Here is a 15583-nt window from a genome sequence, read left to right as displayed (position 1 = left end):
TCTGCCACTTCCTCCAGCAGGAGCCCTCAGTGTGACGCTGGCAATCCGGCAGGAGCAAAAGCTGAGCGCCACATCAAAAGGCCACATTTAGCCTCGCTGAACGAGAAGCGAAGAGGCCACGGCTGGCTGGCGACGTCGTCGCCACCAATCGGCCTCCCCTCTCTCCGTGGAAATGGGATCTTCTCTGAGCAGTGAAAAGATAGCAGAGCTGTTTCCCGGAGGATGGAGGCCGTTTGACAGACAACGGCGGCGGCGGCTTCATCCGTAAAGCTCCTCATGCATTTTTAATGGAATCTATTACTTCAGGATTAGGAGATAAGAGACCGGGGCCCTGGTTAAATTTCTGATAGTTAGCATAATTGAGATCAGAGGCGCAGAGGAGACAAAGATTTTTTTTCCCCCCTCTCCTTTTGAAAGGATAACCTCTTAACCAGATGCGCAAAGAACGTGTAGCCCGAGATAAACAGCAGCTCGCTGACTCACATTAGTATCAGACACCGGAGGGGAGGAGGTTTCAACAGGACCTTTAGGACTGTTTCGTCACCTGGTTGCGAAGTGCAAATGTAAATACTGTATGCTCTGTCGAATGTAAATATACCAGGCCAACCGAATTAGCTCCTACTCCAAAGAACGCTGTATTTATGACAGCTCGTTCCAGAAGTTTGTGCTTGTGAGAGGCCTGTGTGTACAGCGGGCATTACGGGTACACACAGCAGAATCGGCCTCCGAGCGCGCTCCTCCGCCCACCAAGCACGCAGGGCAATTCATTACACTGTTAAGGGTCACTGCTTCCTTCAAGTCATTAAAAAATGGTAATAAAACAAAGAACTCGGAACAAAGATTGGCCAAATGTTTCCCGCAGGCTATTCACACGGGAAGAACACCAAACCCCCACCCCCCCCGAGTGCATAATGAACGACTTGGCATAGAAACACCAAAGAGTTCCAGGAGAAAATGGACTTTACTTGGTATGGGCCAATCTAAAGTGACCTCCACCTTCTGCCCGCTCGATAAGAACAGGTTCGACTCCTAAGAAAGCAGGCCCATCATTTCCAAAGCAAAGATTATATAACGTGAAAGTGCCTTAGATGGATTGGATTTTTGTTTAGGTGGCAGGAAAAATGCCAAAAGCAGCCTTCTGCGATCTTGAGTAAACGCTTTCAGCAACCTTCCCCACCTGCTCGAGCCACATTACCCCGTAGCCCTCTTTCACCCCGGCTCCTCATCCCATAAAAATAAAGAGACCAATTAGGCAGATTTCAAAGGATGGCAGCCGGCCTATAATTACACACGACGTCTTTAGGAGATAAAAGGTGATTATGGTGGATGCAGAAGGAAAATTGCTTAGCAACCGAGAGATTGACATCATCCGCACAAGTGGAGCTTAGCGACCAGGCGTCCGGTCTCTGAGGTCACTCGACCTTCCCGGATCGCCCTTATCTCTGGCTTTGTTAAATAAATAGGCTAAATGTATCAACAGGGCAGCTTTGCGATGACTGAGGAATGCCTTGTGTATTGCAGGAAGTGGACCTTCCACTTCCTTCAATACTTAAGTAAGATGTTCGGCCAAAACGAACCACCCGAACAGCTTTAACACACCTCAGAACGAACACCATTCTTCCAAAAGCTATTCCTTCATGTCATGTCATTTTCATCCTCATCAAAATCATTCAGTGAGCCCTCGTACCATATCGATAGGGGGGCGGGGTCATCCTGGAAGCAACCACTCATCGTAGGATCAAGGCGATCAGTATAATCAGAAGAACTTGATATTGATTCAGAATGAGTCTTTTCTCCAAGCGGAACCGAAATTTGTCACCCGTCTGTACCTGGGTGTCAAAAGTGGCTAGTGTCTGGAAATAAGATGGATGGAGGTAACCACAACAGGACACACACACGCGCACTAATAAAAAGGCGTAAGAAACAGCAGTGTGTCCCAAAGGCATCTCGGCTGAGATAATGAGGAAGTGCAGTGGTGTTTTGAGTGCAGGCCCTAAGGCCATTAGCCAGCAAATATGGACAGAAAAACTGCTGCAGCAGGGAAAGAGAGCAGTCAGAGAAAAAAACACTCAAAAAAAAAAAAAAAACAGATGACGAATCTCATGGCATCATAGTGGAAATGCTGATAGGACATATCCACAGCTCTTCATGTCCACTATAGCTTGCTTCCATGGCGTATATGAAATCGTAATAATTGGCACCCTTTCGTAACGCCACGCCACAAAAGCCGGTGCTAAGCACTGAATTATACTGTTAAATATGCAGCCACGACCTTTCGTCTTAAAACAGTATGTCGGGTGCTTCATGTACAGTACCTGCAATCCAAAAGCAATTACTCTGGCTTTAAAGGTCAGCATGTTCCTTTCAACACCCATCTGAGTGGCATGTGAAATTAAGCTACCCCCTTTTCACCAGAGCTCTTGTCAAACATGCAAAGCTGGTCCTGCTGAACCACCACGACGTACGAATAAAGCCGTTTCTTTCAGGCTTTGGCAGACGGCTCTTTTGGTCTCTTTTTCTACACTTTAATTACGTCGTCCCGTCTGAAAGGCCACGATGTTCATCCGGCACGTACCAAAATGTCAAACGGCTTTATAAGGGACCAGGGATAGTCGTGGGTCTGGTTTGTGGTTCCGATAGCACCGTCTTTTCTTCTCTTCAGAGGCTGGAAATGAATCTTACCATGCTGGCTATTACTGAGGGATAACTGGCTCATTTGTCAACTTCACTTCACCTCACCTCATCTCAGCTGCTGGAGCTGGCTGATTTTTAGGACCTTCCTCTGAGCAGGTCAACTCAGGGTTTATACAGCCTTCAGACGTGTAGAAATGTATATTAGGGTGGTCCCGAAATGTATGGGAAAATTTTTTTTTTACCAAAACATTCCGACCACCCTACCATTTTTTTTAACATAGGTTAAAAGAAGGCAACAAGCAAAATTTCAGAAGAATTGGTTAATATTTAGAGGTGCCACACGAGGTTGCAAATCGGGTTAAGCCATTAACATTAGTTGGTGCGTAGACTGTTGCAGAGAAGATCTCAAACCCCCAAAAAGTCACAGTTCTAGAGGGAATATGCCACTCCTATGAAAAAGAAGAGGCAGGAAGAGTTTATAGACTGATAAAAGGTTAACTTTCATGCACTAAGGGGTTCTTAAACAATGAGCACTGATCGTAATATGCTGATGAAGTTGTGAATGTTTTTCTTTCTATGTTTTTCAGATGGCTAGCAACAGTAATACAAGTAGTACCGGTGGTGCAAAGCACAAAACCAGAAAGGACAATTATGTTTGGTTAATTGGTCCCTAGGGTGCATCAGTTGCCCCCTAAAAATGAAAAGTTCCTCCGATCATGATGCATTTTTCTTTTTACGTTCCTTTTGGTAAGAAAACACACTGGGTAAAATATTTTGACAAAATTCAAAAGCTTAATGGTGGCACCAGGAGCTCAAAGTTATGGAAAAAGCTGCTATTTTATGACAAAATTTCGATCACTTTTCATGAAACATTATGGCACCTTATAGAGTATACCAAATATCTTAGATACTGTAGACAGTATGTCTAGAATGTCTAAAAATATTTGGAGGTTTATTTTAGAGTGGGCGGCACGGTGGCGTAGTGGTTAGCGCTGTCGCCTCACAGCAAGAAGGTCCGGGTTCGAGCCCCGTGGCCGGCGAGGGCCTTTCTGTGCGGAGTTTGCATGTTCTCCCCGTGTCCGCGTGGGTTTCCTCCGGGTGCTCCGGTTTCCCCCACAGTCCAAAGACATGCAGGTTAGGTTAACTGGTGACTCTAAATTGACCGTAGGTGTGAGTGTGAATGGTTGTTTGTGTCTACGTGTCAGCCCTGTGATGACCTGGCGACTTGTCCAGGGTGTACCCCGCCTTTCGCCCGTAGTCAGCTGGGATAGGCTCCAGCTTGCCTGCGACCCTGTAGAACAGGATAAAGCGGCTAGAGATAATGAGATGAGATTTGAGTGTCACTAGCATTATCTATCAACGTTATAACCCTGGTTTTAAGCTTGCAAATGCAAAATGTTCTTAACATGATCTCTGGGTCACAAGAAATCAATAAATGGAGTCCAACATTGTGATTCAAACCTTACGCGAAAACATAAAATAAGCGTTTTTTGGCAAAAAAAAAAAATGAACCTCATGGTGCCGCCATTAGACTTTTGAATATGGTCAAAAATTTTTACAGGATGTCTATTGGTGAAAAGGAACACCCAGACAAAAACGCATCAGATTTTATGAAAGCGAGGGCAACTGATGCGCCCTACACTCTAAAAAATAATGGGGCCAGTACCGGTTCTTCAGGGCGATGCCATAGAAGAACCTTTTTTCAGGGCTTCAAAGAACCGTTCATGCAACAGTTCTTTAAAGAACCATTTAAACCATTTGTTTGAGCAGTGAAGCCAGATTTGTGTAAACATAGCCTCTGTGCATTGACCAGCAAATGGTAAGAGAACGCCAGGCTCTGAAGAACCATTTCCAATGTGAAGAACCTTTCGCATAATGTAACGGTTCATCACAGAGTTTTGACTCTCCATGGAACCATCCAGAGATTTGAAGAACCACTGAAGCACCTTTATTTTTTAGAGTGTATTGGTCCCACTTCCAAGGAACTGTCTGGGAAGTCCTTAGCGTGTTCTATTATCTCCACAAGATACCATAATACCGAAGGGTTTGGAAAAATCACAGACAAGTACTACTGTAACTATTGTTACTTTGAACACAGGAAGTTATAGTTTGTATTAATATGAAACAGTTAATAAGCTACATTATTTTATATTGTGTCGAGTGAAAACTTTAATGGCTTTGTGGCACCTTTAAACATTGTTCAATCTTAACCAAATTTCGCACAATAACTTATTTTAGGCAATGTAAAAAAAAAAAAAAAAAAAGGTAAGGTGGTCGTAACAAAATCCTAAAAAAATATATATAAATATTGGGACCACCCTAATGTATATACACAGGGTGGTTTTTCTCTCCCAGAAGCCTCGTCTGTGTTGGCAAAGGCTTTGAAAAGGCCAATAATAGTGCACTTCAAAGCCTTTTCCTGTAACCGCGGGGACTCTGGCACACAAGGCCCTCTTTTATTACAGCCGCCACCGCTACATCCATCAGGGGAGGTCAGGTGACATGAAAGAGAGACGCATTTCCGACAATATGGGCTCAGACAGACAGCATTCAAGGCGATTCGCCATTCACACAGTTTCATTTCTTTGCAGTATAAACAGTGATCTGGACTAATCCGGCTAGTTATAAAAGCAGGCGCGCTCGCACAAACAAATGCTTCAAAGTCACTTCCCTGTTTACATGATCAATGAAAAGAATCATGGGATATATTTACCATATATGGAAGCGTTGATGCGTTTCCTAGATCCAGACAAGCCTTATTCCCTGAGAAATCATGCCTGTCGTCTCTCAGATCCGTAATAGCCTAGTAGATGCCACAATGTTGCAGGTTTTTATTTTAAAATTCGGTCAGCTGCTTGCTTGCTTGCTTGCCTTTTTCCCCCCTTTCTTTCTTCCTCTCTTTCTTTTTCCTCCTCTTCCCCCCCACAAAAAAAAAAGGATTATCCAACCGCTTACTGGGAGGAATTATGAAACACCGATGCGTGGTTTAAACCCGCAGCTTTCCGTTAATTGTCCTGAAGGCATTTAATTATTCGGCGGTGACCGATTTCATCTCCAGTTCCGGTTGCGGTGAAGCGGCTCCGGTCAGCTACGTGCCGCATATCGGACTCCGCATATTCACCAGATCAGATCAGGGGGAAGGAAAAAAAAAAAAAAGCCGAAAAGCACCTGCTGCTAAAGCTTTCTAGCTCAACACGGTGGCTTTTACATCACAACCAGCCATAATAATAATAACACAGAGGAAACTTCCAAAAACATCAACCAAGTGTTAAAAAAAAATAAAAATACCGCTCATTTATTAATAAACAGGATGTAATCCATTCAAAAAGCCTCCAGATTGGATTAAAAAGGCAAAGTTTACTTCGAAGAAAAAAAAAAGAATCACGTCATATTAAATAAAGCAGAAAATCCGGTAAAGTCGCGGCCTTTTAATGTATTTCGTGTCCGAGTGGAGACCGCAACACTCTCCTCCATGCCTGACAATCATCAATACCGTCTGTGTACACACACAACAACGGCTCATTCTGACTATTCCACTAACCGGAACACTCAACCAATCAGTTCCGAGAGAACGTTTGAATAAATCATCGCTTCAGCCAATCAGTGTGGAGAATGGAGAGTGGGTGGGCTCAGGGTGTGACGCAACCAGCGTCAGGGAGACGGCGTTTTCTTTTCCCCTGACCACGCTGAAATCCTGTCATTCTGTGTGTTATATTTAAAGGGGAAAGCACTTTTTTTTTTAAATTGTTGGCGTTGTTGTTTTTGACATGCACTAGGGTGTGTGTATATAAATAAATAAATAAAAAAAATTTTTCCGCGGTCCAAATCCTGCGCTCTGATTGGGTGGGTCGTTCACAACAACAACAACAACAACAAACATTTTTGTCAACATTTATTTTCGCATTTCTCAGGAGAATAGCATGAATTTTACAGCATGGATAGCGATAACGACAGTGTTCACGGCGAAAGCGAGTTTTACTACCCTGAGGAAGACAAAATAAAAGAAAACATTTCAGGAGAAAGCTAAAAACCTGTAACTGTTGCTAACGCCGAGCAAAAACATGGCTGAATCCTGAATGACTCAGTTTTGTATAAATAGGGGACTACATAGGCGGCAAAATGTAGTTGTTTTCCTGCCATGGAAGTGCACTTGTATACCGAGGAGGAAGCAATTTGCATTACAGCCGTGAATGAGGATTCAAAATAGCATAAATGTTACAGCATGGATAGCGATAACGACAGTGTTCACGGCAAAAGCGAGTTTTACTACCCTGAGGCAGACAAAATAAAAGAAAACATTTCAGGAGAAAGCTAAAAACTTGTAACTTGCTAACGCCGAGCAGAAACATGGCTGAATCCTGAATGACTCCTATTTGTATAAATAGGGGACTACATAGGCGGCAAAATGTAGTTGTTTTCCTGCCATGGAAGTGCACTTGTATACCGAGGAGGAAGCAATTTGCATTACAGCCGTGAATGAGGATTCAAAATAGCATAAATTTTACAGCATGGATAGCGATAACGACAGTGTTCGCAGCGAAAGCGAGTTTTACTACCCTGAAGAAGACGAAATAAAATAAAACGAGAAAGCTAAAAACCTGTAACTGTTGCTAACGCCGAGCAAAAACATGGCCGAATCCTGAATGACTCAGTTTTGTATAAATAAGGGACTACATAGGTGGCAAAATGTAGTTGTTTTCCTGCCATGGAAGTGCACTTGTATACTGAGGAGGAAGCAATTTGCATTACAGCCGTGAATGAGGATTCAAAATAGCATGAATTTTACAGCATGGATAGCGATAACGACAGTGTTCACAGCGAAAGCAAGTTTTACTACCCTGAGGAAGACAAAATAAAAGAAAACATTTCAGGAGAAAGCTAAAAACCTGTAACTTGCTAACGCCGAGCAAAAAACATGGCTGAATCCTGAATGACTCAGTTTTGTATAAATAGGGGACTACATAGGCAGCAAAATGTAGTTGTTTTCCTGCCATGGAAGTGCACTTGTATACCGAGGAGGAAGCAATTTGCATTACAGCCGTGAATGAGGATTCAAAATAGCATAAATTTTACAGCATGGATAGCGATAACGACAGTGTTCACGGCAAAAGCGAGTTTTACTACCCTGAAGACGAAATAAAAGAAAACGAGAAAGCTAAAAACCTGTAACTGTTGCTAACGCCAAGCAAAAACATGGCTGAATCCTGAATGACTCAGTTTTGTATAAATAGGGGACTACATAGGCGGCAAAATGTAGTTGTTTTCCTGCCATGGAAGTGCAATTGTATACCGAGGAGGAAGCAATTTGCATTACAGCCGTGAATGAGGATTCAAAATAGCATAAATTTTACAGCATGGATAGCGATAACGACAGTGTTCACGGCGAAAGCGAGTTTTACTACCCTGAAGAAGACGGAATAAAAGAAAACATTTCAGGAGAAAGCTAAAAACCTGTAACTTGCTAACGCCGAGAAAAAAACATGGCTGAACCCTGAATGACTCAGTTTTGTATAAATAGGGAACTACATAGGCAGCAAAATGTAGTTGTTTTCCTGCCATGGAAGTGCACTTGTATACCGAGGAGGAAGCAATTTGCATTACAACCGTGAACGAGGATTCAAAATGGTGTCTCGGCTCAGTTTTCCCTTTCGGGCGCTCTCGTTTTCTGTTAGAATTTGGTAAAGAAAAAAATAAATGTATTATTTATCAGCTTAAGGTTGGTCCGTATGGTGAAATACCGTGACCTCAGTCTTGAAGGACTTTCAAGACCTCAGTCACAGTATTTCACGATACGGACCTCCCAGCTGGTAAATAACATATATATCCTCCTTCCTGTTTTTCTTTTGGCTGCTCCTGATTAGGGGTCGCCACAGCGGATCTTGCGTCTCCATTGCTCTCATCCCCATTCTCACTGATGCACATGTATTCTATTTCACTACTGCTCACCTTCATTCCTCTTCGTTCCAATGCATCCCTCCATCTCTCCAAACCCAGCTCAACCTCCTTTCTACTTTCACCACATATCACAATATCATCCGCAAACATCATGTTCCATGGTGACTCTTGCCTCACTTTGTCCGTCAAGATATATATATATATATATATATATATATATATATAATTTATTTTTGCAAATTCGATAAATAAAAACAATTGTTTGAGCAAGGCACAAACAGGCTATCATAGACAAGGCAGAATCAAAGACGAGAAACAGGAAATCAGGAAACCAAACAATGAAATAAGGCTCGTTAATGTATCAGCAATGCAAATCCAGCCACTGAGGGTGCAAAAGCGTACTCTTGGTGTCGGTCCCAAGCCTGGATAAATGGAGAGGGTTGCGTCAGGAAGGGCATCCGACGTAAAACTGTGCCGAATCTAACATGCGGATTGACAAAGATCCGCTGTGGCAACCCCTAATCGGGAACAGCCAAAAGAAGAAGAAGAAGTTGTTGTTGTTGTTGTTGTTGTGGGAATCTGCTGATTAGCCTATAGCTCACACAATGACTTTTATAAAGGTACTGTAGCTGTACATAGTGTGGCATTTACAGTGAAATGTCATTACATGCAGAGTGTTCAAATTCAACAGTGTTAAAGCTAGACTGCCTTTCAGATTTTTCAAGTGTAGGCCATAAAAAGAATTTTCCCCCGACACCCAGTTAGTTTTGTTTAGTGGACCGAAAGCCACTGAATTCAAATCACAGACTTCCAACTGGGTTAGGTTTTTTTTAATAGAACAATTAATGAATTTAAGGCCACGTGGGCCGAAATTCTCCATTATTTTTTCCTGCTTCATCATGACCCAATACAAGATACCACATCATGCATCACGTGGTGGGCTTCCCCCATTCGTGGGATACAAATTTGAAACAGGAGAGAAAAATGGAAGACGTGAGTATGCGAATGAAACGTGAAAGACCGACTACAGTAACGGAAAGCGAGAAGAAAAGACGTTATATTGCAAAGGAAAGGAAACTAATAAATATCGGCGGTCAGCGAGCACCTTGGTGTGATCAGCTGTTCATTTAGTGACAGAATGATGTAACTGTCAGTGTCAAAGGTAAACCTGCGCATGCGCACACACACACACGGACTTCCTCTGTCTGCTTGACTGCGCGAAGCGAGCGATTTCATGCACATTATTTGCTTTAATCCCCTCAAATTAAATAACTTCCCAGCCACGGAATGGCCTGATATTTTGTGAGATATTACAGAAATTAACATATATCACAATGACCAAATTTCAGAGCGAACTAAATTTCACCGATTTTATGAAATCGAAAGGCCATCTCACTTTAATAATAGTCCTAGTATAATTAAATAATATAGGCTGGCTTTGAGTGGTATATCAGATATATTCCATTCATCTAGCATGATATTGAACAAGTTGAAGATGAGTAGCTGAATGGAATATGTCTGATATACTACGAAAAAAAGCCAGCCAATATTATTATACATACACATTCCTTTCAGGTGTTCAACGTGTCTTTCTCTTTCAAAATTCTTTCAAAATCATCCGTTTTTAACAAAGCAAACCTGGCAGCCATTTTGTTTGTTTACAAATTGTCCCATTCGCTCGCTAGCGTGGAAGTTTTACGTCTCCGACTTGTGGCGTCATGTTGCCTTGACAACCATGCAATATCATAAACCATACTCAGCGCTCATTCTCCATTGGATAGAGTGACGTAATATACGTAGGATAAGCGATATGCTAACAATATTGCCTGCTATCAAACCAAATGAATGACACCTACCAGAAGCACATGTTTTTATTCCATCAAAAAAGTGTCGTGTATGGATAATAATTACTACTAATCATTCGTTTCACTTTAACCCTCATGTTTTGTTCATAAAGTCTTACACAATCTCTTTAGAATTTGCAGAAATAAACATTTTTAAAACATTTTAGTTTCAAATACCCAATATCCTTTTTGATCCTCTTTACTCAAAAACAACATCATGGTCATATAAATGGCTTTTAACATACATTTTTTTTCCATTATTATTATTATTATTATTATTATTATTAAAATCTCATCTCATTATCTCTAGCCGCTTTATCCTGTTCTACAGGGTCGCAGGCAAGCTGGAGCCTATCCCAGCTGACTACGGGCGAAAGGCGGGGTACACCCTGGACAAGTCGCCAGGTCATCACAGGGCTCACACATAGACACAGACAACCATTCACACTCACATTCACACCTACGGTCAATTTAGAGTCACCAGTTAACCTAACCTGCATGTCTTTGGACTGTGGGGGAAACCGGAGCACCCGGAGGAAACCCACGCGGACACGGGGAGAACATGCAAACTCCGCACAGAAAGGCCCTCGCCGGCCCCGGGGCTCGAACCCGGACCTTCTTGCTGTGAGGCGACAGCGCTAACCACTACACCACCGTGCCGCCCAATGTAGAAGTCATGAAATAGAAATCCATCACGAAGTTTGCATGAAAAAAATAAAATAAAATAAATAAAAATAGCGCGCCGGAGACTTTTGCACAGTAATGTGTAGATTACATTACATTAATAACGATATCAACACTGACACTATAATGCAATGATGAAATGTTACGTTTTAGTTCTGAGAGATTGAAAGCCTCAGGAATGAAACTTTTTTACCATTTAAAAACTATATATAGGACCGTACGGTCCTGTGCAAAAGTCTTAGGCACGTGTAAAGAAATGCCGTCGACCAAAAATGGCCTGAAAGTAATTCGTCTCATCTCATTATCTCTAGCCGCTTTATCCTGTTCTACAGGGTCGCAGGCAAGCTGGAGCCTATCCCAGCTGACTACGGGCGAAAGGCGGGGTACACCCTGGACAAGTCGCCAGGTCATCACAGGGCTGACACATAGACACAGACAACCATTCACACTCACATTCACACCTACGCTCAATTTAGAGTCACCAGTTAACCTAACCTGCATGTCTTTGGACTGTGGGGGAAACCGGAGCACCCGGAGGAAACCCACGCGGACACGGGGAGAACATGCAAACTCCGCACAGAAAGGCCCTCGCCGGCCACGGGGCTCGAACCCGGACCTTCTTGCTGTGAGGCGACAGCGCTAACCACTACACCACCATGCTGCCTATTATTAAAATTGAAAAATTAAATCATATAAAGTCAGAAAAATCTTTATTAGCATTAAAATGTGAAACAGACATGATATTTTGACCCGAACAGAGCATTAGGGTTACTATGTCATGTATATTATGTACTGTATTAGGCCACAAATTTCACCTTTTTTTTTCAATCAAATGACTACTTTTACTTTTACAACAAAAATAAGTTTAACAATTTCTTATCCTTGGCATGGCAGGATTTTTTTTTTAAAGAGTTTTACTCAGAACAGATTCATTTCTTAGTCTGCCAATTTCTTTATCGCTTTCTGAAATCACCATGATGTTGTTGTTGTTTTTTGTTTCGTTTGTGTGTGTGTGTGTGTGTGTGTGTACATGTCATAAGAAATTCAGCTTTGTATCCCCTGAATCATTTGTATTACTTTGGAGTACCTTGCATTACTGTACTTCCTGTAGGCCTGTCAATGATGTTTGGTTATATTTCGTGAGGTAACCTTTGTCTAATCATTCTGTATGACATCATTATAACCTAGCAAATTACACTCGTGACTAAGTAGTTAACTACTAGTATGTAGCTAGAATGTAATTATACAGTCTCATCTCATCTCATCTCATCTCATTATCTCTAGCCGCTTTATCCTGTCCTACAGGGTCGCAGGCAAGCTGGATCCTATCCCAGCTGACTACGGGCGAAAGGCGGGGTACACCCTGGACAAGTCGCCAGGTCATCACAGGGCTGACACATAGACACAGACAACCATTCACACTCACATTCACACCTACGCTCAATTTAGAGTCACCAGTTAACCTAACCTGCATGTCTTTGGACTGTGGGGGAAACCGGAGCACCCGGAGGAAACCCACGCGGACACGGGGAGAACATGCAAACTCCGCACTGAAAGGCCCTCGCCGGTCACGGGGCTCGAACCCGGACCTTCTTGCTGTGAGGCGACAGCGCTAACCACTACACCACCGTGCCACCCCATAATTATACAGTGTCTGGCTTAAAAATCCTTTCCGTAATCCTGTTAGTTAGTTCGTTTGCTTGTTCATTCGTTCATTAGTTTGTTTGTTTGTGGGGTAGCTCATAGACATGAGCCATTTTACTACCAAACTAGCCAAACATAACTAGCATACACTGTATGTAAAGACTTCCCAAGTTAACTCAGCCTTTTGTAAACTTTGGACTTATTCTGTTTATAGTTTGTGACTGGAATAGACCTGGATATAATTTAATATCTGCAGGATGAAAAATATCGACCACTGGAGTCCATCCTGATCGAGATAACAAGAGTGAGATGAACCTTCAAAATGGGTTTGGCTTTCATAGCTATAATGAAATGGATATTGTGTCTGTCTTTACTCTTAGTACTATCCCAATACAGCATTGTTTCCCACAAAGAATTATTGTTTTGAGGGGTTTTTTTTGGTCACATTGTTTGTCCAGTATGTCAAAGTGTCAGGGTTCGAGCCCCAGCATCACCAAGCTGCCACTGATGGACTCTTGGGCAAGGCCCTTAACCCTATAGCTACATATGTTTAATATATAGTAGGCCTAATATCTACTCGAGTACTCGTTTCATGGATTCATTTAAAGTTTACTTGAGCCATTTCCCAGAAAGCAACCTTTACTTTTATTTATATAAATATAACCGTGCATTAGGGCGATGTGCCTACCGTGAGAAGCTCTCAGAGGTTATGCAGCATCCTGCAGTGCTTCATTTAATTACAACAGCATAATCAATGACTCGGAAAAAAATGTAAATCAATACGTTTTAGACAGACTGCATTTGTCTTTTTTTAGATATGATCAGAGCAGAAACTCAAATGAAAATCATATAGTTACATTTTCTGGTGTTTACACCTAAACATTCTGCATTTAAAGCTTACGGTTTGCGTTTAACGTTCACATGCTTCATGCCTTAGTAGTGTATTCCTGTTAAATGTAATGGTTAACCTCGTGAGAGCTAACAGAACCAAAGGCAACACAGCAGGGACGTCCTGGCTTCTGTTGCAGATGACTGATTTCATTCTGTCATGCTGTTCCCAAAACTCGAACCCAACTGTCAAAAACAAGCCAAGCACAAGCTTGCTTGCTTATTTATTTATTACAGAATTTGGTGATCATCCTTGTAAGCACTAGAAATGTAAGAAAAAGAGCTTGGCTTGATCTAAATGCATGTTAACATGTACGTCTACACTCACCGGCCACTTTATTAGGAACACCCATCCACCTGCTGTCCGTTTTATGCAGCTCTCTAATCAGCCGATCCCTTGACAGCATAAAATCATACAGATACAAATCAAGAGCGCGAGTTAACGTTCACTTGAGACATCAGAATGGGAAAAATTGTGATCTCAAATTGTGACTTTCTTTCACTGTGGCATGGGTGTTGGTTTGAGCCAGATGGACTGGTTTGAGTATTTCAGAAACTGCTGATCTCCTGGGGTTTTCACACACGACAGTCTCGAGAGTTTACACAGAATGGTGCGAAAAACAACAACAACAGCAAAAAAAAAAAAACCACAGAGTGAGAGACAGTTCTGTGGGTGGAAACAAACGTCTTGCTGATCAGAGAGGTCAGAGGAAAATGGACAGAGGTGGGGTTTACATTAGACCGTATCAGCGGATCATCAGATTAACGTTTTTAAAACGATTAGTGTGCACACAGCAACGCCAATACACGATTCGCGTGCACATAGCAACGCCAATACACGGATACGCTCGGCTCCGCAGGCATCCTGCGCTCCAAATCACTCCGCCCTGAACAGCGAGTGCCCTCTGGAGGGTGCGCACTCCGGCCCTGCGCAGCTCACAGAGCGCACAAGTATAGCGCACGAGCAGTGATTTGGGACTGAGCCGCTGTGTGTGTGATCCCAGTGCATGTCGGGCATGCGCGTCACTTACCACTTGCAAGTGGAAGGATGGCAAGCCTAAAGACAATCATAACTACACAATGGGCAGTATTTTCATCAGTATTTGCAGTATTTTCATACTTTTATACTCTTTAATGAAAGGTGATACAAGGCGGAAGTCTGTGCCGTTTTTCAGCAGTCGCGTCACATGACCAACGCCAGCGAATCAGGAAGGTGGATGTCACAGTGACGTTGTCCAATGACGACGCCAGCTAGAGCTCAGCACAGCGTATCCGCGTATCTCAATGTTTACACAGACACGATTTGGATTGAATACGTGGACCCTGGCGGATTCCCGTTTCCCGGCGTTTCCAGGTGTTTTAATGTAAACGGACAGTGCATCCACGAAGAAAACGAGACAGATACGGTCTAATGTAAACTTGGCCAGATTGGTTCGAGCTTTTTTTGTCAGGAAGGATATAGCAACTCTTTACAACCCTCCATCTAGAGGGCAGCAAGGTTCCGAAGGGAAAAAGACCCAACAACCTACCATCTCTGCTGCACCGTGCAACAGATTGGGAGCTGCGCGTGGATCTCAAGAAGAAGCTGGTCTTTCCTCAGGAGGTCGTGGCAACCACCCTCCAACCGGATATGATCCTTCTTTCTAGGAGTTCAAAGTCCATCATTCTAGCCGAACTCACTGTTCCCTGGGAAGACAGGCTAGCCATATCCCATCAGGCGAAGAAGGCTAAGTACCAGGACATAGTGGAAGAGGCGAGCCTTGCTGGCTGGCATGCCACCCTCTATCCAATCGAGGTCGGCGCTCGGGGTTTCCCCGCAACGTCGTTGCGCAGTTTCCTGCAGAAGATTGGGCTTGATTCCAACCAACTGCGGAAGGCTATCAGGGAGATAGCCACAGTAGCCGAAACCAGTTCCAGGTGGCTGTGGCTGTCAAGGAATCGTAGCTGGACCCCTTCTGCAGGTGAAGGCTAACTCAGCCTTTGCTGCCCCACTC

General features: G+C 43.1%; 1 protein-coding gene across 1 annotated transcript in view; it reads right to left on the bottom strand.

Moving 5' to 3' along the window:
- LOC132873659 (protein FAM222A) overlaps nucleotides 1-6116 on the bottom strand; it is a 35638-nt gene extending 29522 nt beyond the window's left edge. Inside the window, exon 1 of the mRNA XM_060909414.1 lies at nucleotides 5348-6116. The gene's annotated coding sequence lies outside the window, so the exon portion shown is untranslated. The remainder of the gene's footprint in view (nucleotides 1-5347) is intronic.
- Nucleotides 6117-15583: the final 9467 nt, after the last annotated feature.

Source organism: Neoarius graeffei, chromosome 25, assembly GCF_027579695.1.
Source record: "Neoarius graeffei isolate fNeoGra1 chromosome 25, fNeoGra1.pri, whole genome shotgun sequence".
Lineage (NCBI taxonomy): Eukaryota > Metazoa > Chordata > Actinopteri > Siluriformes > Ariidae > Neoarius > Neoarius graeffei.
The sequence above is the reverse complement of the archived record's forward strand: the minus strand, read 5'-3'. Positions and strand labels throughout refer to the sequence as shown.